This window comes from Symphalangus syndactylus, chromosome 2, assembly GCF_028878055.3.
Source record: "Symphalangus syndactylus isolate Jambi chromosome 2, NHGRI_mSymSyn1-v2.1_pri, whole genome shotgun sequence".
Lineage (NCBI taxonomy): Eukaryota > Metazoa > Chordata > Mammalia > Primates > Hylobatidae > Symphalangus > Symphalangus syndactylus.
Window position 1 is genome coordinate 54605882 of NC_072424.2, and position 22722 is coordinate 54628603.

The 22722-nt window shown below is 32.0% G+C and overlaps 1 long non-coding RNA gene across 2 annotated transcripts; it reads left to right on the forward strand.

Annotated features, from left to right (window-relative positions):
* The first annotated feature begins 2486 nt into the window (after positions 1-2486).
* LOC129462795 (uncharacterized) lies at positions 2487-21707 on the forward strand. 2 transcript variants are annotated; one of them, XR_008650956.2, is made up of 3 exons: positions 2487-2565; positions 5269-5396; positions 21606-21707. It is a non-coding gene; the product is annotated as an uncharacterized lncRNA (long non-coding RNA). The 2 variants fall into 2 exon arrangements; XR_008650954.1 differs by having other exon boundaries at positions 21592-21693.
* The last annotated feature ends 1015 nt before the right edge of the window (positions 21708-22722 follow it).

Below are 22722 nucleotides of genomic sequence, written 5' to 3' on the forward strand. Positions count from 1 at the left end.
GGGGTGTTTTGATTAGTAAAGATCATGGTTTTCAGGGAACACTCAAATGATGAGGCTGTTTTATGGAGGAGGCAGATTGGATGCCTCAGACTTCTCAACAGTCTGAAAAGCCCTGCTGGGCAGTCATTCCCTACATCTGGAGATGACAGAAACTATTTTTTTCTGGTTTTAGTGCCTTCTGGTATCTGTGCACACACATGAAACAGAGAATCTGTCACCCTGAAAAATCCCATCTCCCTGCACTCCAATCTCTTCAATGTACATTTATTTTCTTGAGTTTTTTTCTTAAATCCTCATGGGCTTGAAAGAATTACTAGGATTGAGTTTCTTAAGGTTCAGGATACAAAAATAGAGTAAAGCAAAAGCAAATTTTATTCCATCCTAACTGCTCATACTTCCCCTGCTAAACACTCCTTGACGTGTTTTCATTTGTTTTCAACATTTAAAATCAAACTGCAGCTAGAAGCATACAAATACATTGCAAATATTAAGATACTAGGTAGTTCTTGCTCCTTTACACACTGCAGATTGTGAGAAATTTATTTCATAATGGTAAAGGTTAAAATTGAAATGTCTCACATTATTCCACAAATGACACAATATGGCAAAATTATTATTCTATAATAAATGTTATTATATTAAAATGAATTTTTTAAAAGGCAATCTTCAATTTTTATAGGTTATTTAGAGTTTTTAGGGACACTAGAGGATGTTGAAATATGATTCCCTAATACCGGAAGAGTACATTACACTATAACTTTCTTGAGGTGAGAGTACAGTATGGAATGCAAGTCAATACAAATTTAGTTTAAAAGGTTTATTTTAACAATCTCATCAATTTTCTATTTTCATAGAAATAAACAACTGAATGGAACAGTAGAAAAGCCCTATTATGTTCATTTTCATAATTATTAAACAATTAAGAGAAGTCATTGGTATTTTCTTTTATAGTTGAGGAAACCATGGTTCAGGCAGGTAAAATCTCACAAAATTACATAGCTTGAACTTATTGAATTTTGTATTTCAAAGGCTACCAGTTACCTCTCGTTTTAATGAAAACAATGATGAGATGAAATGAAAGTCCAGGGACTTTCATAGTATCAGTAAGATGCTGTGCTTCCAGATTGTTTTCCTATGTAAAATATGCACTTTCCAAAGGCTTTCAATTCTTACTAGTGGAAACTCCTCTTTAAAAATCCTACTAATTAGTGATAAATTCTCTGTCTAGATCAATATCCAGTAACAAACTTGCACATGTACCCCCTGAATTTACAAGTGTATATATATATATATTTTTAAAATCTTACTAATTGATGTATTACTTATCTCTTTCCTGTCCTGTGACATTTCTCCCACTCCCACATGCCCGGATACATTATTCTAGCATTTCTGTGATCTTCCCTTGCTAAACAACACATGCTGGAGAGGATGTGGAGAAATAGGAACACTTTTACACTGTTGGTGGGACTGTAAACTAGTTCAACCACTGTGGAAGACAGTGTGGCGATTCTTCAGGGATCTAGAACTAGAAATACCATTTGACCCAGCCATCCCATTACTAGATATATACCCAAAGGAATATAAATCATGCTGCTATAAAGACACATGCACACATATGTTTATTGCGGCACTATTCACAATAGCAAAGACTTGGAACCAACCCAAATGTCCAACAATGATAGACTGGATTAAGAAAATGTGGCACATATACACCATGGAATACTATGTAGCCATAAAAAAGGATGAATTCATGTCCTTTGTAGGGACATGGATAAAGCTGGAAAACATCATTCTCAGCAAACTATCGCAAGGACAAAAAGCCAAACACTGCATGTTCTCACTCATAGGTGGGAACTGAACAATGAGAACACATGGACACAGGAAGGGGACTGTTGCAGGGTGGGGGGAGGGGGGAGGGACAGCATTAGGAGATATACCTAATGTAAATGACGAGTTAATGGGTGCAGCACACCAACATGGCACATGGATACATATGTAACAAACCTGCACGTTGTGCACATGTACCCTAGAACTTAAAGTATAATAAAAAAATATATAAAGAAAATGTCTTTATTGAAAAATAGAATATTTTCTTGTTGGCAAAAGTGTTATTTTTTAGATTCTGCAATTGCTTTTTTCTATTTTCTGAGCTCTAAGCTGTCTTTTTTTGTTTCTAGGATGGCACATCTCAGTATCTTTTAAGACAATGATGGGTTTAAGGAATAGCCTTCTGTTTTGTAGCCACTCCGTGAGTCTTCTTGGGGCCTGCCAACCCCTGGATAACAGGAAATCTTCATACATGTAGCTGGTTTAAAGGGACTTCCAATGAATACTTCTGTTTAAGTAGAAGGTTCTGAATTATCAGTAGATAAGACCAATATAACCGTTAGAATCTTTGGGAGCACACCTGATTACGTACTTGGACTTTAGTTTCTGACAGAGCCCTGAGCAGCTGCTCACAAGGGAAAGCATACGTAGACTGAAGCTATGCAGAGTGAAGTCTCAACAGCTGAAACTTACTTGGGAACCAATGGCGCCCTAACTTAAGATAATTCATGAAACGTTGTAAGTCTACAACATTCTTCATGGAAGTCAGTTAGAGAATGGAAAATTTTGAGATAGAGAGATATAATTATATATCAATATACAAAATATACAATAAATATATTCCAGTTGATTTTAGGCAGAAAATATGAAAATAGGATTTTCCTGTCTTATTTACTGTATTTTTTTCTCCTACTCTAAGGCTTATTTTTTAAATAAACATTTATACAAATGTAGTACCAGGTATGAGAAAAATAAAAAAATATTTGTTCAGATGCACCTCTACAACCAATTGGGTTTTATATTTGTTCAGATGCATCTATAAAACCAAATTTTTTTTCTGTTAGTAATTTTAAGCTCATTTTTATAAATTTATTCATGCATTTGAGACTGTTAGATGTATCCTTAGCATTCAAATTTGTTCATTGATGTCTTGAGTTATACTAAAATTTAAAGCCCTTACAAGATTAAGAAATTGGCAAGAAAAGATAAGAAAATATAACCCGAATTCTTGAAACGTTAATCACATTGTAAATTTATCCTCATCTTAAGCTTTTATTTCCACATAATATTTATAAATAACATAAACAATATTTTAGATATAACAAAATTAACAAGTTAAGAATTAAATATTTTATCATTTACAATTCAATTAGGAAAAATGTGTTTACAGTAATCTCAGATCGAGAAAAAATATCGGTATTCAGATTTTGGCTTCTACCTTTGTGGTGATAAAATATACATTTACATTATACTTTATGCTGAGAAGTTAAAACTCTCTAATTGCTGATACTACACGATCGTGAACTGAAAACATGTATTTGCTTAATGTCAAAATTACATATTTTAAAATAATTCCACTTGTTATTTAATGATCCCATACCTGGTATATGACCATTTATTCACCGTAAACTTGTACACTTCAAATATCTCTTTTTAAATGCTGTGTTTGCAGAATAATGAATAAACAATATTTTAGATAGCTTTGTTAAACATTAATTTTACTTTCCTATATTTTCTCAATATCAATATATTCTGCAAATATATGATAAAGGGTTGGTTTACAAGACAATAGATTGCTTGAAGAAACAGTTTGATATGTTAGGACTGCTATAAACTGAATTGTATTTCCAAAAATGCATATGTTGAAGCCCTAACCCACATTGTGATGGTATTTGGTGATGAGGTCTTTGGGAGGTAATTAGGTTTAGCTAAGGTTATAAGGGTGAGGAATTAATGATGAGATTGACATCATATAAGAAGAGATCAGAGAGCTTGCTCTTTCTAGTTCCCTCTTTCTCAGCACCCTCACAAAGACGTCATGTCTACATAGCAAGATGATGGCCATCTGCATGCCAGGAAAAGAGCCTTTACCAGAAAGCAACCATAATGGCACAATAATCTCAGGCTCCCAGCCTCTGAAACTCTTAGAAAATACATTCCTGGTATAAGCCACAAAGTCTATGGTATTTTGCAATGGCAGACTAAAACAAAAAGTTTTTCATAATTAAGAAGCCTTCTTATGTTAAAGAATCATGTTGCAAACCTTCTATACTCCCAGTGATAAATATGTATTATGTTTCCTGTGAATAATGATGTGGGAATTTTGGTAATGGAAAAATTATATAGTGCACATTTTTATATATGAAACTCTAGGAGACTAAATGCATAGAAACTTCGTGTATGTATTTTCTTCTAAACGTGTAACAGCTGGAAAATGATTAAATAAATTACAGTTCATTGATACACTAAAAAATATGCCATTAATTGGCATAAAAATATTTGTATGGCTATTAATTACCTAGGAAATTCTTACAATGTAATATTCACTGAGAAAATAAACAACATGTCATTTGCTATTATTCATGTCAAGAATATAGTATGGACTGCTATTTTGTGTGTATATGGAGATTGTATATATAGAGGTTCTGTTTTTATTTAATGGGTGTGTCACATTTCATCTTATCCAGCTACTCCTGTTTTGATGGATATTCAGTCTATTTCCAAGTGGCCTACTATAATATTGCTTATACAATAATCCTTGTGTAGATGTCATTACATACTTATATAATTATTTATATATTTTATTTTATTTATTCATTTATGTATTTATTTAAGATACAATTCTTGAAGTGGAAATGTAGGTAAAAATAGGTACATTTTAATTTCCTAAGCTGATTTGTAATTCAGATATTCAAAAGTCATTTTTTCTTTGAAATCATAGTTGTTTTAATTTTATCATAGTCTAAAAAATTTTTCTTTTACATATGATGTAGGAAACAATGGGGTTTTCAATAAAATTGTGAAAGATAATGTTACAGCATTTATTTTATAAAATTTGAACATCATGCAATACATTTAAACATATTGAAAACCTTTTTGAGACTAGATTTCCTTTTCAGTTGTAAAGTAATGGCAAATAATTTGTTTTAAATACAGAAAATGTAAAGAAATAAATTCAGCCATACTTTTATTACCTAGAGAAACCACTCACATTTTAATATATTTTCTCCCTGAAAAAAGACTATATCTGCATATGTATATGTATAGATACAGCTGTTTATCAATTCTATATGCATTATTTACGATTGTGTTGTTTCTTTAACTATAAATATTTGCATTTTCTATGTCATAAATTCTTCAACAACATGTTTAACATTCTCTTGAGTATGCCAGTTTGCTTATCCACTCTTGTTTGTTTGTTTGTTTTGCCTTTTGAGAAAGGGTCTCCCTCTGTTGCTGCCCAGGCTCCAGACTGGAGTGTAGTGGCATGATCTTGGCTTACTGCCGCCTCCTCTTCCCAGGCTCAAGCGATCCTCCCACCTTTGCCTCCTGAGTAGCTGAGACTACAGGTAAATGCCACCACGCCCCACTAATGTTTGTACTTTTTGTAGAGATGAGGTTTTGCCACCTTACCCACGCTGATCTTAAACTCCTGGGCTCAAGCGAGCCGCTTGCCTCGGCCTCCTTAAGTACTGGGATTACAGGCGTGAGCCACTGTGCCTGGCTCTCTTCACAAAATTTTTAAGCAGCTTTCCAACTCGGTTGTTCTAGGTTAACTTCCCAATTGTAATATCCAGGAATGAAAATTGCACTAAATCCTGTTCAAATACTTTTAAATAGATACAAGCCTTCATGTACTGTTGGGATGTCTTGGCTGACTCTCACAGGATATCTGTTCTCATCACACTCAATCTTTTTCAGGATCAGCTGTCATATTTGTCAGTATCTTTTTTTCTTAAAGAAATTTATTTTCCTTATTTTCATCTTTTCTACTTGGCTGTTCATTCCAGATTATTTGCTGGCCCTCTTCGTCTGATTGACCTCCAAATATTGGAAGATTTAAAGGTTCAGTTTTCAGCTTCTTTTGTTAAACTTCCAATAATTTCTCTTTAGGTCCAGTCCCATCTCTAGTGCTATCATATTTCCTAAACTTTGGATTCTCATACAGAGCTTCCAGTAGACCTTTCCTGAGGATCACAAACCGAGCAGGTTCATACCATATTATTAAGATTCAATCTTTCCCATTTTAGCTAATGTCAACACTTCTTCAAAGTTTCCAGTCTAAGACCTGGGTGTCATCCCTGATTTTCCACACACCAAGTCCATTGGCACAACTTGTTGGTTTACTTTTAATTTATATTCAAAATTTCATTACACTACATCATCTTCACTTCCAACATTCACGTCCCAGTTAACTTCAATATCCTTCTATAAACTGAAATAATTTATTCCCTTACCCAGCCCTTTTCTGAAAGAAATAATCTAAAGCAGTACTGATAACATTTTGCCATCTATGCAATAGAAAATACGCTGAATGTTAAGCAAAATGCATCTATCATTTTCTTGTTACCATGACATTGGTTGAGAATGTAATTATCTTATACTATCTTGGTGTGTCTCCAAATATTAAGCCACTGGGCTTACTATTGGGTGCTAGATAAATAGATATTTTGTGCTGGCACAGAGTAGGCACCAAATAACAATTGCTTTCAAATAGGTAATGAAAAGATATTTTTCCCCATTAATTGATTATTAGGAGCACAAGCATCATCTGAAATAATTATTTAAACACAAATTCTCAAGTGATCTTGAAGAATATAGGGTTTAATTTTGTTTTCTTTTCCAGTAAAGTTGCACTTGTCAGCTCTAGGTTTCTGTTATTCTGAGATCTCTTATAATTTGCTGAGAGAACAAACGAACTGTAATAATTATAATTTATTTTTTATAATTGGTGTCACACTTTTGCCTGGTAGACAATTACAGTATCAACGAAATACTGAATGAATGATTTTGCCCCTCTGCTTTTTAGAACTGTGAGGATAACCTCTGTATTTTCATATGCCAATATATGTTTATGTCATATTTTGGTGTCATGTACCACTGTGTTGGATATTATTTTTAATGTGGCTGATTGAAATGTCAGATGTTATTTGTTTTCCTTTTCATTATATATGGAAAAATAGTCACAAAGTGGAGTGAAGATTATCACTGATCACTGCCTTTACCAATTTTCTTAAAAATGGAAATATAAAGTCAACACAGAATTCTGGAAAATAAGATATATTTTGATTATTGATTTTAACTTTTTAAGCTTTCATTGAAGTATGATACATATATACATTCATATATAAGTTTAACATTCACAGTTAGTTTTTACAGTTTTATATAACTGTGCAAAAGGCATCAAGATCACAAAATAGACTATTATCATCACATTATAAGATCTCACCTTCCCATGACTCTCCTAGTTATTAACCCCCTCCCGCAGGTTAACCACTAGTTTTGACTTTAAGCAAAATGGATTCATTTTGTTTGTTTTAGAAATTTACATAAGTGTGAAATACATCCCATCAATACCTAATTTATTGAGAGTTTTTAGCATGAAGGGTTTTTGAATTTTGTCAAAAAAAAAGAAATTTACATAAGTGAAATTATATATTAGGTACTCTTGTATATGTATTTTTCCACTAAGTATTATGTGAATGATATATTTTTATTGTTGCACAAACTTGAAGACTATTTATTGTCATTGCTATACAGTATTTCATTGTTTGTATATAGTGTAATTTATTTTTCCATTCTACTGTTGACATACACTGGAGAAATTTCTAGTTTTTGGCTATTATAAATAGTTCTACTGTGAACATATATGTACTTCTTTAAGGTGTACATACTAGAATAAAATATTTTTTGTCATAGCATATGCATATGTTTAACTTCAGTATACACATTTAAACACCTTGCACACAGGTTGCACTGCATTGTTCACCTACAAGTAGTGTATGAGGGTTCTGGTTTCTCTCCATCTTTGCTAACACCTGCTATTACATTATTATTATTATTATTATTATCATCATCTACACTTTAGCTATCCTGCAGAGTGTAGCAGAATGAAGATGCGTTGTAATTCTAATTTGTATTTATCTGATGATTATTAAAGTAAATAAATCACTTTTTTACATACTTACTGGCCATTTGGGTATTCTTTTTGTGAAGTGTCCATTCAAATTTCTCTCCATGTTTTAGCTTTTACAAATCTATTTAATATATGAAAAGAACATTAGCTTTGATGTCCTTTTCACTTATTAAATAGATTTGTAAAGCTCTTTAGCTTTTGTTGCTTTTTTTCATTGCAAATATTTTTCCCAACCTGTGAGTTTCATTTTTTTATCTCTATTGATGATATATTTTGATAGGGAGAATTTCTTAGTTGAAATAGAATAACTTCATAGATACTTTTTAGCATTATGGTTAGGGTGAACACTAATTTCCATAAGTTGCACCTTAAATATTTTGAAATCTGTCTTTATGAAAGTAATAAGATTTGGAAATAAATGTCTATTTTATACCCTGAATCCTCACGCCTGTAATCCCAGCTACTCAGGAGGCTGAGACAAGAGAATTGCTTGAACCCGTGAGGCGGAGGTTGCAGTAAGCTGAGATTGACCCACTGCACTCCAGCCTGGGCAAAAGAGTGAGATTCCATAAAAAAAAAAAAAAAATAGAATGACCTTAGGCAAGATCAGTTCATTTCCCCTTGCCTCAATTTCCTCACTGTCAAATAGGGAAAAAGGAAATAATGACTTTATTGAATTAAATTAAAGAATAAAATAAGATATCTGATGATGGTGAAATGTCATTATAAAAACCAAAGCACAATACAAGTATAATGATAAAGAGAACTATGTGATTTTCCATCTTTGGCACAATAGCCTGCATACTCAAATATATGCCATGGCCATTAATCAATGTTCAGGTTGCAATACTTCTAACATTAATAATTGGAATAAAATCCCATTAATTACCATACCTTAGTTATTTTTTATGTTATCCCAATAAATTTAAATTTTATAGTAGGCACACAGTTCTTGTTTGGAGCCCACCATTTAAAATCAAGTGTCCTACAGTACATCAGTTAACATATTACCTATGCACTATAAAGCAATGCAACCATGAAGTATTTTCATTTTAAGAAATTATTTTTAAAATATTTTAATATAGCATACATAAATTAATAAGATTTGCCTGTTTATCTGTGTATACGATTAACATTTATGGAAAATCTAAGTTATTATCAGTCAGGATAAACTTGATTAGGCTTCATAAAAAATAACTCTAGCCTTTTTGTGGAACAAAACATCTAAGTTATTTTTGATCAACAAAACTAAGAGTTGTTTTATTAAAAAACAAAGAATAAACAAAATTCACCAATCATTAGCTAGAGTAAGAAAACAAAAGAGAGAGGACTTAAAATCAGAAATGAAAGAGGAGACGTTACAATTATAGCACCGAAATACAAAGGATCAGTGGAGACTACTATGCACAATTATATGCCAACAAATTAGACAACCTAGAAGAAATAGATAACTTCCTAGACACATACAACCAACAAGACCGAATGATGAAGAAATACCAAATCTGAACAGACCAGTGAAAAGTATGATTGAACCTGTGATAAAAAGTCTCTCATCAAAGAAAAGGCCAGGACCTCACGGCTTCTCATGTTCTATCAAACATTTAAAAAAACAGAACTAATCATTTACAAACTCTTTTTAAAACATCAAAGAAAATCTATTTTTTCAACTCTTTTTATGAGGCCAGCACATGCTGACACTAAAGGAAAACAAGAATGCTATAAGAAAAGAAAATTACAACCAATATTCTTGATGAACATAGATGCAAAATTCTCAACAGAATGTCAGCAAACTAAATTAAAAAAATAAAAGGATCATTGATTATGACCAAATGGAATTTATTCCTGGGCTACAAGAATGGTTCAATATACACATATCAATAAATGTGATACATCACATTAACAGAATAAAAGACAAAAACGATATGATCACCTCATTACATGTAGAAAAAAAATTTGACAATATTCTACATACTTTTAGGAAAAAAAACTCTCTACAAAATAGCTATAGAAGGTATGTACCTCAAGAAAATAAAGACTATATATCATAAGCCCACAGCTAACATTATGCTCAATGATGTAAAATTGAGAGCCTTCCTCTAAAATCTGAAACAAAACAAGTATGCCCACTCTCAGTATTTCCATTCAATGCAGTATTGCAAGCCATTGACAGAGCAATTAGGCAAGAGAAGGAAATAAAATGCATCAAAATACCAAAGAAAAACAAAATATTTGTTGTTTTCTGACAACATGATCTTATACATAGAAAACACTAAACATCCCACAAAAAAACCATTAGAACTAACAAATAAATATGGTAATGTTACAGCCTTGACTTTGAATTACCAAATATTGTCAACACACAAAACAAGTAGCATTTTTATACACTAACAGCTAAATATGTAAAAAAGAGAACAATCCCATTTACAATTACTATAAAAATGGAACACTTAGGGATAGATATAACCAAGGCAAGTAAAAGACTTGTACAATGAAAACTATAAAACATTAATGAAAGAAATTGAAGAAGATATAAATAAATGCAAAGACATCATATGTTTATGAGTAGAAATAATAAATATTGTTAAAATGCCCATACTACCCAAAGTGAACTACAGATTCAGTGCAACTCTTATCAAAAGTCCCACGACTTTTTTTTATATAAAAATAGAAAAGGCAATTCTAAAATTCCTATAGAATCACATAAACATCCAGAAAGGACAGTTTCCTCAATAAACGGTGTTGGGAAAACTGGATATTCATATTCAGAAAAAAGAAATTGGACTCTTATCTCACACCAAATACAAAAATCAAGTCAAATTGGATTGAGGACTTAAATGTAAGGCCTGAAATTATAAAACGACTAGAAAAAAATATAAAGGAAAAACTACAAATCATTGGTCTGGGGAATTAATTTTTAGATTTGACCCCTAAAGTGCATACAACAAAATCAAAGATAGACAAATGGTATTTCATCAAAATAAAAAGATTTTGCACAACAGAGATGACAATTAACGAATGAAGAAGCAACGTTTAGGTTGGGAGAAGCTATCTGCAAGCCATATATCTGACGAGGGGTACATATCCAAACTATGTTAGTAACTCAAACAAACCTATATAAAGAAAACAAATAATCAATTCAAAGGAAAGAGGCAAGAGACCTGAATAAACATTTCTCAAAAGAAGACATACATATAGTCAACATACATATCAAATAATGCTCAACATCACTAATCATTAAGGAAATATGAATTAAAATTACAATGAGACGTCACCAGAAGTCTCCCAGAAGGGCTATTATCAAAAAAATGAAAGCTAACAAATGCTAGTAAGCCATTATGAAAAACTGTATGGAAGTTCCTCAAAAAATTACAAATAAAATTACTATATTATCCTGCTATCCCACTTCTGGATACTTACCATCACAAAATTGAAATCAGTATGTCAAAAAGATGTCTGCATTCCTATGTTCATTGCAGCACTATTGATAAAAGGCAAATTATGGAATCGGAATCCACCTAACAGTTTATCAACAGATGAATGGATAAAGTGGTGCATATACACAATGGAATACTATTTAGCCTTTATAAAAATAAATAAAAAATTAATTGTCATTTTTATGTCAATTTACTCTACAAAAAGTATTTTATGTCAATTTATTTTATAAAAAGAAATTCTATCATTTGCAACAACTTGGATGGAATTGGAGGATGTTAATCTTGGTGAATTAAGTTTGGCACAAAAGGACAAATTCTCACTTATATATGGAATTAAAAATAATCAAATTTATAGAAGCAGAGAGTAGGGTGATGATTACGAGAGATTAGGGAGTGAGGGGAACAGGAAGATAATGGCCAAGGGGTACATAGCCTTTGTTAGAAGAAATAACAGGTGTTTTTTTGTGATTTATTTGCACAATGTGGTGAATACAGTTAATAATAGCATTTTGTACATTTAAAAATCACAAAGAGTACATTTCAAATGTTCTCACCATAAAAATAATAAGCATTTGTGATGATATATAATTAGCTTAATTATTCCACATTATATTCATAAATCATAATGTAACTTTTTACTCAATAAATCTATACAATCATAATTTGTCAATTTTCAAAAAAAATTAAAAAGGAAATTTATTAACAAAAAAGTTATTTTTAACTCATGCTATGTATTCATCTCAACTGAGTTGTAGTCTCTAACTCATGTTTTCCTGAATCTAAGCTACAAGATAAACTGCTACCTAGAGCATTGTTAATTGCTGTGGAAAGATAATAGTGTTCTGAAGAGTCTCTCTTCAGAAAAGGTCTATCAAAGATGTGATGTAGGATTTTTTTTTCACAAATCATTTATCATAACTAGTAACATGGCCCCACACAACCCAAAGAGCCCAAAGAGGGTAGGGAAGTGTAGTCTTATCATAGGGCTGAAAGGTGAAGAGCTGGGATATCTGATTTAAAAAAGCAATTGTGATTATTGCTATTCTGTATAAACAATATGTTTCTAAGGCATACAAAAATAAAATAGACATGGCTTGTGTCTATACAGTGATAAACATAAAAATACACTCCCCTGAGATGCATGCAGTAAGAGTTGAGCGACTACACAAAGAAAACATAAAAAACCCTGCTTCGATGAACCTGGAAAAGTTTCAGAAAGAGAAAACTATTAGATCTGGGTCTTGAACCATAAGTAAGAGTTCAACAAGAAAAATAAAATGGGGATGGATAATTGTTAAAAAACAAGGCTTCTGCACAGAAAACAGAACTAATCGACAGAGTAAATAGACAACCTACAGAACAGAAGAAAATCCTCACCAACTACATATCTGACCAAGGAATAATATACGAAATCTACATGGAACTCAAGCATATCAGCAAGAATGAAAAACACATAACCCCATTAAAAAGTGAGCAAACAACATGAATAGACATTTCTCAAAGAGAGATCAACAAATAGCCCACAAACATAAAAAAAATGCTCAATATTACTAATCAGGAAAATGCAAATCAAAGTCACAATGAAGGCTAGGTGTGGTGGCTCATGACTGTAACCTCAGTACTTTGGAAGGCCATAGTGGGAGAAGCACTTGAAGTCAGAAGTTTGAGACTAGCCTGGGAAACACAGAAAGACCTTGTCTCTACAAAAAAAAAAAAATAAAAAAATTAGTGGGTGTAGTGGCACGTGCTGGAAATCCCAGCTATTCAGGAGGCTAAAGCAGGAGTATCACTTGAGCCCAGGAGTTTGAATGCACAGTGAGCCATGTTTTTGCCACTTAACTCCAGCCTGTGCAACAGAGAAGATTTTGTCTAAAAAAAACTCCAAACGAACAACAACAACAAACAAATAAACAAACAAAAAACAACTAAACTGAAAACTAAAACTAAAAATAAAACCACAATGACATACCACCTGACCCCAGTCAGAATGGCCAGTTTTAAAAAGTCAGGAAACAATAGATATTGGTTATTGGTGTGAATGTGGTGAAAATGAAACATTTATACATGCTGGTGGAAATGTAAATGAGCACATCTATGGAAAATAGTATGGAAATTTCTCAAGTAACAAAGAGTAGATCAACATTCGATTGAGCTATTCGATTATTGGGTATCTACCCAAAGGAAAAGAAGTAATTATGTCAAACAGACACTTTTACTCATTTGTTTATCACAGCAAATTCACAATTGCAAAGATACGGAATCAAATTTTCTATCAACAGATGAGTGGATACAGAAAATGTAGTATATACACACCCCAGAATACTACTACACCATAGAAAGAATGAAATAATGTCTTTCGCAGCAACTTGGATGGAACTGGAAGCTGTTGTCCTAAATGAAGTAACTCAGAAATGAGAAACCAAATACCACATGTTCTCACTTATATGCGTGAGCTAAGCTATGGGTATACATAGACATGCAGAGTGGTATAGTGAACATTGGAGACTCAAAAGTGTGCAGTGTGGGAGGAAGGCAAGGGATAGAAAGATCACCCATCAGATGCAACGTAATATAAAGTATTCTTATACACTAAATATTTCTAATTCTGTGCTTCTGTGACCAAATAGCACTGATCTATATATTTTATATATATACATATATATACATCGAGAATAGATCAGTGGCATTTGGTCGCAGGGACACAGCATTAAGGTTGTGAGGAGCAACAGGAGGGAGTTTACAAAAGGCCATGAGAAAACTTTTCAGTGATTATCTTGAAGGTGGTAACGATTTCAGAAGTGTATACATATCAAATTTATCAAATTATATTCATTAAAGATGCAGTATTTAGTGGATATCAACTATAATTAAATAAAGTTTAAAATACTGAAATGGTATATACATTAGGAGAGAATCTAATTTCAAGGATAAGATTTGATTTTATTTCTAAGATTCTCTTGGAATTGTGTAAATGATGTATAGGGGAAAATGGAGGAGCATAGTTTAGAGAGGAAAGAGAGTTTATTAAATATACTGAGCTAGAGCTAGAGGTTATATGGAACAGGCAGGAAGAGATGACTTGCAGGAAGTTTCATAGTATATTTGTAATGCAGAAGAATATTGTAGTATAAAATGTATTTGGAGGCCAATACACTAGCCATCAGGGAACACCATAGTATTTATGAAGCCATAGTATTTATGAGAGTTATGCGATTCAACATGAATCAGGGGAAGGATGGATTTCTGAGAAAATTCCTACGGAAAGGAGGATTACAAAAGAGGATTAGTCAGGAAGATATGAGACCATTAAAGAGGCAAAAAGATGGACAGATGAAAGTTAGACCAAGTCCAAAGATAAAACATTCAACATACTCTCAGGAGATTAAACAATGTTGAAGGTATATATGAAAGGATGACAAAAAGGAAAAACAACAACATTTCTCTGCGAATCCAGGAAGTTATATGTACGCACAGATAATTTTTAGACTTAGGGATGTTACGTTCAAGAAATTCACACCTGATAGTCTAAATTTACTCAGTGTAATTTTAGAAAGCAAGATGAAAAGCAAGAGGGAAGGATGTTTGTCCACACATGACTAGTATAATAAATATAACAAATAGTACATAGTTGTACGATAGACATTCAAGTCATTTAATCAAAAAATTATGAATGCCCCAGGGCCTTGCCTATCTTATTATAATTCTAAAATAACGAAAATATTTCCCATCATTTCTCTTGAACTATTGTGACACATTCCACTGGTCAATTAGAAAATATACAATAATGAAATTATTTGTGAAGTAGTTAATCCACAGAGAGTTTTTTCTGGCCCCCTGGTTCATATTCCTTGACAAAATTTGGATAGTAACCTGGGTGAGATCAGGATTGAAAAAGTGTAGAATGTTAGGAAAAATTCACGCTGTCGAAAAATGTAAGGTGGTTGTATTAGAACATGGCTCATTACTGTCATAGGGAAATATTATTTTTGCCAATCTGAGATATAAGTAAGTCACTTAAATTTCAGGGGTGAGGGACTTGCCATATTGTTCATTAAAATAAATCAAGTCTCCTATTTTAATTGAAAACTGCAGCTTAGCTGATAAAATAATAGACGACTTGGTAAGTATAATCAGTTTTAATTAAGAATATTTCATACAATTAATCTTTTATTCAGTTTTTCCCTGTTTTACATTGTTGTTGTTTTTAAATAGGGATGGCTGTTTACCTGCCTTTACTAAACAATAGGAATAGCTAATAACTATTCTCAATCATTTTTTTCAAGTCATGGAATGTTACAATTAAGAATTTATGGAGTAGAAAACCCAGCTGATCCAGGTACTAGTGTTTCTCTTACACCATTCTCTTCTTGCGTATGCCATTGATAGCAGACAATTGAGTCTTTTTTACTCTTTGATATAAAGTAATATTGATTTGTTTCTTTATTTCATTATTCTAATGCCAGCCTCTGGCTATTGATTTGTGTCAGCAAAGTCTTGAGATGTAGAAAGAAAAAACAAATCAGCTAGCTGACTACAAATAAATGTCCAGCTAAGGTCTACGGATTGGAAAAATACAAAAAACAAATAACAAAAATAGCTCATATTTGAACACTTAAACTTTGCCCAGTACTACGCTAAGCACTTTCTACTTAATAATTAAGACATCCTATAAACTAGGTTTTATGAACATCTGTAGTTTTCAGAATATTGAGAATCAGAGTAGCTAACTGATGCACAACGACACACTTAAAAAGTAGAAAAAGTAAGCTATGTATATATGTATATATTCTTTTTTCTTATGATTTTCTTTCTTTTTTTTTTTATTATACCTTAAGTTTTAGGGTACATGTGCACAAGGTGGAGGTTTGTTACATATGTATCCATGTGCCATGTTGGTGTGCTGCACCCATTGACTTGTCATTTAACATTAGGTATCTCTCCTAATGCTATCCCTCCCCCCTCCCCCCACCTCACAGCAGGCCCCGGTGTGTGGGTGTGTGATGTTTCCCTTCCTGTGTCCATGTGTTATTGTTCAATTCCCACCTATGAGGGAGAACATGCGGTGTTTGGTTTTTTGTCCTTGCGATAGTTTGCTGAGAATGAGGGTTTCCAGCTTCATCCATGTCCCTACAAAGGACATGAACTCATCATTTTTTATGGCTGCATAGTATTCCATGGTGTATATGTGCCACATTTTCTTAAACCAGTCTATCATTGTTGGACATTTGGCTTGGTTCCAAGTCTTTGCTATTCTGAACAGTGCCACAATAAACATACATGTGCATGTGTCTTTATAGCAGCATGATTTATAATCCTTTACCTCTTTTACTTTATGAAATTTGAATTGAAAAATATTGTACTCACATATAAGCTCCAGCCTGCACACATGCAATTAGGTTGTGGTTATTTCCATCCCCAGAAGATTTTTGTCATTAAAATAGCATTCTCTGATAATGATCATTTTCTCTTTCACAAGATATGATAACAGCTAGTGATAAAAAGCTTGTTTAAATTAGTAGTTATTTTAAACTTCTGGAGTTGAACAGACTTGGGATCCTGCTCCCAGTAGGATTTTATCTCCTGAGCCATATGTAACTTAACCCCTCTGAATTTTATTTTTCAACCAGAAAAATGAAGTAATAATAATATATATCTCATTTTCAATGAGAAAAGCATGGGAAATGGTTGATAAAGTGACTGGCATATACTACACCTGAAATAATGTAATTAAACTTTTTACTACCACCACCACCATCGTTACTATTGTCATCATCATCATCATCATTTAGATCTGTGTAAATCCACCTTTTCAGAAAGATAGCTGTCATGTACATTCAATACACCAATGCAAGCCAGTAATAGATTTATCATTTGCAAACTAGCTTAAATGCACAGGGTGACACAGATATTTTTTCTTGCTCTAAGTAAATCTAAAAATGCAAGGGGCATATTTACTATAGTTATTCAAATTTTAAGTATAACTTCAAGCTGGGTGTGATGACATATGCTTGTAATCCCACCTATTTGGGAGACTGAGGCAGGAGGATCACTTGAGCCCAGGAGTTTGAGGCACTTGAGGCCAGGTATTCGAGTCCATCCTGGGTGATATAATGAGACTCCATCTCTACACACACATATTCAAACTATATTTTATATGTGTGTGTGTGTGTGTGTATGTATATATGTCGCACATATAGATATATAGATATGTCTGTGTATACTATAAGTATGCACACATACATATACAGAAATATATACATAATGTGAGACAGACAATGAAGCTCACAAATTGCAAATAAACTCTTCTGAAGAGATTCCTATTTCATATATACATACTAGTATAGTATATATATACTACATATATACATACATTTATATAGAACTATATTTTATACACCTATATGTTGTATACATACAAAATGTACATATACATATATAAAACAATATTTTATATATTTAGTATATGTATGAAATATAGCTTTGTACATATGTATACACACATGCATTCAGGGCAACATTTTTAGTGGTTCAGAAAACAAAGTGTAATTAAAAGTTATAAATAATATTAAAAATATTAACAATTGAGAACTCCCAGCTTCATGGAGATAGGCCATTTCACTATTCATATCTATTTCTACAGAGATATTATGTAATTAATATATCAACCACAGTGCAGATGGCTTATGGAAAACCTTACTGAAAACATCTTGATTTTGCTGATTCAATCTTTTTCAACATTATCTCAACCAATCAAGGAGATTGATAATGAGACACAAAAATCACTCTAAAGTCAGTCTAATTTGGTCAATAGGCTGTAAGTAAAAAAACAAACAAACAATATTTCTTTTATTCCCTCAAGAAATAGGAACCTCTTCAGAAGAGTTTATTATTGATTGGTAAATTTCATTATCCTTCTTACATTTAAATTATACTTAAAAAATGAATAACTATGGTGATTTTGTCCTCTCCATTTTTATATTTCCATATGTAGTTGTATACCTACATACACACATATATGTGTATGTTATACACAGAGACACACACACATACACACATACATATAGATATATCTCTAGATATATCTATATATCTATATACCACATCAGGAAATATAACTGGATTACAACTTTTAATGTTTTGTGTTAGAAGGTGACCTCATGCCATGCATTTGATTGGATGACTTCAAGCCATGCACTTCATAAACTAAGCACATGAGGGCACATGGCACTAAGCAATGGAATCCTTTTGTAGCAAGTTTTTTGACCAGAAAGAGATCATGAGCTCAAAGGAAAAATGAAATAAAATATTGGAAATTGAGACTTTCCTTCAAATTGCAGTCCAAATAAATACAATCTGTTCTGTTGATTAAAACTTATTGCTATTTAGCATCATTTGTGTTGGATAGAAGGAAAACATTTTCAGAGCTTTTATCTATACTTACATTTATCTGCTTTTCAGACTGGTACAACTTAGACTAGACAGAAATCCTATGACTTTCTGACATTTTGCTTAATTGAGGTCAGAAGAAAACAACAGCATTCAATTGTTGGGTTTACAGAAAAGGTAGAAGAATTGAATAACATTTTAATGATTTAAATTAAATTCTACCATTTTAAGATGTCTACTGTCAAATTTTGGATACAGTAAAAGTTCAATAAATATTTGTTAAATCAAAAACAATTAAATTACAGTAACTTAAAGTACTATTTGGCACTTATTTTTTCAAACTTTCAAGATATGACATTCACCTTTTAAAAATAAAAATGGAGTTATCCAAGTTATGAGATGTAAATTTTTATCAACATGTTTCAAAATTGCCTATAGTTTTCACATTAAAAATATTTTAGAGTGTGAAAAAAGTGAAAATATATACACATACAAAACTAAGTCCCTGTGCATTATGTTTAATAATACATAGGCATATAGAATACTTATAAATAGCTTAATTATGAATTGGACATTTGAAATGTTGCTTTCCCCAAGGGCACAAATGTGGATTAATTTGCTTAGAGACTGTCTTAAATACATTTTCAAAAGTGTTTAAGCTGTTTTGTTTTGAAACCATAGCTAAAAACAAATAAGACTGCCTTTCATCAGTTGATCTTCAAGATCTAATTCTGTCACATTTGTGAAAGAAAATTAGAATAAGAGACTTGGAGAGAGCACTGGACACTCATCCCCCACTGAATTCCATTATTCCCACAGAGAAATTCTAGGCTGTTTCCTTAAGTTTTATCAGTTCCTCTGTTTTCAATGGTTTTGTGCTGATGGAGAAAAAGTATGATTAGTTACAGTTTAGTTCAAGAATGACCAATGTATTCTCTCGCATTTTCTAACTTTGATCTTGTGTAGTAATTGAATTTCCACTCTATTCAAAACAAATTTAAGACTCTATTGTGGCTCAGTTTGACTAATTTTGATGGACCGGTGCTGAATGTTATGGGCAACTGTGGGAAGAGATAGTATCAAAATATGCAACAGGCTATCTTTGATCTGTTTCATGTAGACTGCTCAGAGCTCCTAAGTATACTTTACTCAATTATAATGATCCCTAAATTAAGAGAAACGGTATGGAAACAACCATCTGTTTATACTACTACTGATATATCTTGAATATGCAGTATGGTGCACAGATAATGCTTAAGAGACCCAGTAATGATGTTTTAACTCAACTTCTTACTAGATACACATCCTAGGCTGATTGATATTATTAAATCCTCATAATCAATATAGTGTAAGTAACTATGATTATTATATTATTTAAATAACCCATACATTAAACATTATTATTTCAATATTTGTATATAATAAAATCTAAATAAATATTAGTTATTATCATTTTAATTTTACTGCTTGTACTACTGACCATTTGCTTATATGTGTAGAAAATGACTACCCTCATCAGTCTCTTGGAAAATAAGTATATCAATCATATACACATATATAAATTTTTTTGTTAATGAACAAATGAGTCCAAATATGTATACATTTTCTCATGAGTTTAAAAAATATTATTTAGATATTATTTAAATATTATTTAAGTATTATAATGACAATATCTGTAAAGGATGCTACTAAGACTTCTAAATTTCAATTTTTTAAGATTTTGTGATTCTATATTAAATTTATTGTTTAAAAATGGGAATAAAATAATATTTTCATATTTATTTTATGATTCAACAACACAGTGCACATGACAGGTGACCTAACAAGTACCTGAATATTGCCAATATTATTAAAAGTAGAATTTCAATAAGTTGCTGTCATTTAAAATCTATTGAATATCTTTAATTAGCAAGATTCTGTGACTAGAATAGGCTTAGAATCATAGGAGTTTATAAATAATTGACTTTTAAAATTCCAAATACATTTTGAAGAAAGCCTGGATGCAGATATACAGTTATGCACTCAAGACTGTCCAGGATTTCTCAAAAAAAACTTCCTCTATTTCTCAGCTTTGAGAAAGTAGTAACATTAAATTGAAAATGTGTAGAAACCTAATTGGTATTAAAGCTTGATTCCTTGGGAAAGTCACGGTTAAAGAGGGTAAAATATAACTCTGTATTCAAAGGTAGGCATAGCTCCTTACTAGCCTATGATACCAGGCAAAACAATACTATTTTCTGCCCCAATTATCTTACATTTAATAGGATGTAATAGTATTTAATTTCTAGGGCTATTGTAGGAACTAAATAGAAGAGTGTATGCATATAGCCTAACATATTAATCTTTCATAACTCCTGAGATTACTTCATAATTCTTTTTGTATTTCTATAATTAAATTAGAATTTTTTTTCTCATCATAAGGGGGAGGAGGTAAAGTAAGTTGTCTAATGATCAGTTTGATATATCCAAAAGCTACTTTTTAAAAGGCAAATTGGGTCATGCCAATCTCCTGCCAAAAGCCTTGCAAAGTCTTCTTAAAATCAATAAAATATTTGATTGTTGTTAACGTAGGTCAATATCATCTATCTTTTAGCCATTTGTTCATAAATATTGCATATTTTGCACCCCCCTTTGGGTGGCTCCAATGTTTTTCACCTCCCACCCTTGTATAGTCCCTTTTCGTACAGTGTTGACAGGATTGGTGACTTCCTTCTCACCAATAGAATATGACAAAGATGATGGAATATGAACCTTTCGATTCTGTTATGCTAATTAAAGCTTCATCTTGTTTTCTCACTTATTCTAAAGTATTTTTATTCTAGATGACTTTAAAGAAGGTAGCTTCAGTGAATCTTACACTTCCAAGAAAATAAATCCTGCAAAAAACCTGAGTGAGCTTCAAAGTGGGCCCTTCCCCAATTCAGCTGACAGGGGATAACTCAGTCCTGGTCAAAAACTTGACTGCAGTCTCACAGAGGACCCAGATAAGCTCTTTCAGGACTTCTGACTCACAGAAACTATTAAACAATAAGTGTATTTTTATTTTAATTCACTAAGTTTGTGGTAGTTTGTTATAGCACCTAAAGAATCAACACAACTTGTTTACTAGCAAGACTGTTTTTCTTTCTGTTCCTTCAACATAACAAGCTTGTGTGCTTGTCAGCTTTTAACCCGACTCCACCAATTCCTACCAGTCCCAAACCTGCTGCCATTACCGATTCTCATTATTCTTCTTATGTTCTTCAACATCCTAACATATTTAAAGTTAATTTACTTTGAAACATTTATTATCTGACTTGTAGTTCCTATGTTTTTCCTGAATTTTGCTATATCCCAAGAATCCTATGTCCAGCTAGGAAGGGCAGAGTCTCAATGTTACTGTTCTAGAATGCAGTTTATATCTATGCAATTCCAATCGTCTTGTAATTCATATAATTGAAGCTCATGCTTGAAGATTTATTCAGCAAAATAATGTTTTATATATCCATAAATAACAAATTACTGTGTATTAAGGCAAGATAAAATGACATCAATTATCAGAGTATGTAATCATAAAATGTACAGCCCTATTAAAGAAAACGGTGATTAAATGTAAAATAAAACGCCAAATGAAGAGCTACATGGAGACTTTAGAATTCTTCTTCTCTATGAAAAAATGTGTAATAATTAAATTTTTAGACATAAATCTGGAAATAGATTTTCTCAAAGGTCATGAAGCCTAAACTATATACTACCTACCAATATGTAATGTAGGTCATCTTCAAAAATTGTTACGCATTCAAATCTTGAATAACTTGTTTGATTCATTTTGGGTATATATTCGAATTATTTAAACTATGAAAATAGAAAGAGGCACAAACATTCACATACAGAAAACATATTCAATCAAAGCATAATCGTTTCACAAAGGTTAACCCAGAATTTTGTGATAAAGTGAAA